Source organism: Mesoplodon mirus (assembly GCF_964341445.2).
Source record: "Mesoplodon mirus genome assembly, chromosome: 13".
Lineage (NCBI taxonomy): Eukaryota > Metazoa > Chordata > Mammalia > Artiodactyla > Ziphiidae > Mesoplodon > Mesoplodon mirus.
Genome location: NC_138989.1, coordinates 16808956 through 16811203, shown reverse-complemented (window position 1 = coordinate 16811203; position 2248 = coordinate 16808956). Strand labels below are relative to the sequence as shown.

At 46.2% G+C, this 2248-nt stretch overlaps 1 pseudogene across 1 annotated transcript; it reads right to left on the bottom strand.

The window, feature by feature from the left end:
• Nucleotides 1–862: 862 nt before the first annotated feature.
• Nucleotides 863–2048, bottom strand: LOC309814695 (small ribosomal subunit protein uS2-like; annotated as a pseudogene). Its single transcript has one exon. The product of its transcript is annotated as a small ribosomal subunit protein uS2-like (transcript).
• Nucleotides 2049–2248: the final 200 nt, after the last annotated feature.

Sequence of the window (2248 nt, the reverse complement as noted above, 5' to 3'; positions counted from 1 at the left end):
GAGCCCTTGGACTGTGGCTAGTGGAAATGAAATGTGCTGTCAGTGTAGAATGCACATATGATTTCAAAGACTTCCTATTAAAAAAATCAGCTATCTCATTGATATTTTTTATACTGATTACAAGTTGAAATGATAACATTTAGGATGGACTGGATTAGGTAAAATATACTAAGATTAATTTTAACTGTTTCTTTTTATCTTTTTTAATGTGGCTACTAGAAAATTTTTAATTACTAATTTAAAAAAATTTAATTACTAATTTTAAAATTAAAAAATTTTTAATATGTGGCTTGCATTTTGTTTCTAGGGCATAGCGCTGAGTTAGAGAGTGCCTGTTAGTGACAAGGTTTATGCTAAGTAGTAAATGTGTGGTATCTTGTTTAATCCTATGATGACTCTGACAGGTAGGTATTATTTATCTTCTTTCTACAGAGGAGGAAACTGGCACAAAGAGTGAATGGTCTGAGATTCACCACCAGCAAGGAACAAAGCTGGCATTAGAACCTGGGTGGAGTCAGTCCAATGAGCTGTGCACTTAACCTCTACCCTACACTGCTAAGTAGAGGGGCCTGTGGGCTGGGACAGGAAGAGGCATCAAGAGCCATCCAGGTGGAAGGAACAGCACATGTCTGAAAACACTGACATTCCATGGACTAGAGGGCCTCAGAACATTCGGCCGTGGAGTGATCCCATGGAGGATCTACTTTCTTGGAGACTGTCTTCTCACCGTGAGGACCCTGAATTCAGTTTTGGCAGGGCTGTCCGTCAATGTCCTGTCAATGTCAGTTCTTTTTTTTTTTTTTCTTTTTGAGACTATTTTCCGTCAACCTATTTCCATTTTAAGAGTTTGTGGAAGAACAGCTTAAGACCACTCAGTGGTTGTTCTACCCATTCAGTGGCCTGAGCAGTGGGAGCTGCAGACCAGCCTTCAGTGGGGGGACTGCTGAATAGGCACAGAGGGCACCTGCACACCTTCGGACCAGTCTGCCACCTCAGGTTGAGTAGCAATGAACTCAGGAGGTGGGGCGGTCCATTCACCCTGAAATTCCTCCTTGGTCACAGCCTTCTCAGCTGCTGCCTGCTCTTCCTTTTCAATCTCTTCAGGATCTCTGTAGAAGTAGAGATCAGGCATGACCTCCCATGAGTGTTCACAGTAGATGGTGCCACGCACGTGCAGAACTTCCCGGGTGAGTATCCACCACATCAGACCCACTGAGTGAGCTCCCTTGTTGTTGCACGGGATGACAATGTCCACATAACGCAGAGGAGAGTCTGTGTTACAGACTGGTTACAGTCTGGTAGGCAGGTTAACATAAGCGGCCTCTGTGAGAGGCTGGTGGTCAACCCTGGGATCAGTAACCACCGGAAGTCTTGGCTCCCGGAAAGCTGCCTGGATCTGGTTAGTGAAGGTTCCAGGAGTGAAGCGGCCAGCAATAGGAGTGGCTCCAGTGACAACAGCAAACTTCAGCCCAGCTCGCTGGCCAGTATTCCTGGAGGATATGACACTGACATCAGCTGGGTTTTCAATGGCAACAGTGGCACGAGCTGCCAACAGAAATTTCTCCCAGGTTCTCTGCATATTTATGATGTAGGTGCCATCAATTTCCCTTTGTAGATGTACTGTTCCATTTGGAAGTCAAGGTTGGTGCCACCTAAGTGGGTTCCTGCTTCAAGGAATTTGAGGATATCCTCCTCCTTCATTTGCTGGACATCAAGGGCTCCGGACATTGTGAAAATTTCCCTTTAAGTTACGATGGGAATCCAGAGCAACGCCGTATGGACCCCTGTCTGGGTAGCGCGGAAAGGCAATGCCAGTTCATCCTTAGGAAGTATGAGAAAACCTGGTTTGAGTTAACCAAGTCTGATGGCTGGGGGATGGGAGTCCCCGAGGGGATGAAAAGGTTTTTTTTTTTTTAAAGATCCTTTTTAAAAAAATTTTTATTGATTGATTATTTATTTTTGGCTGCATCAGGTCTTAGTTGCAGCACACGGTATCTTTCGTTGTAGCACATGGGCTCTTCGTTGCGGCACGTGGGCTTCTCTCTAGTTGCGGCCTGTGGGCTTCTCTCTAGTTGTGGCTCGCAGGCTCCAGAGAGCACGGGCTCAGTAGTTGTGGCACGCAGGCTTAGTTGCCCTGTGGCATGTGGGATCTTAGTTCCCCAGCCAGGGATCGAACCCGTGTCCCCTGCATTGGGAGACGGATTCTTAAGCACTGGACCACCAGGGAAGTCCCAGGAAAAGGTATTTT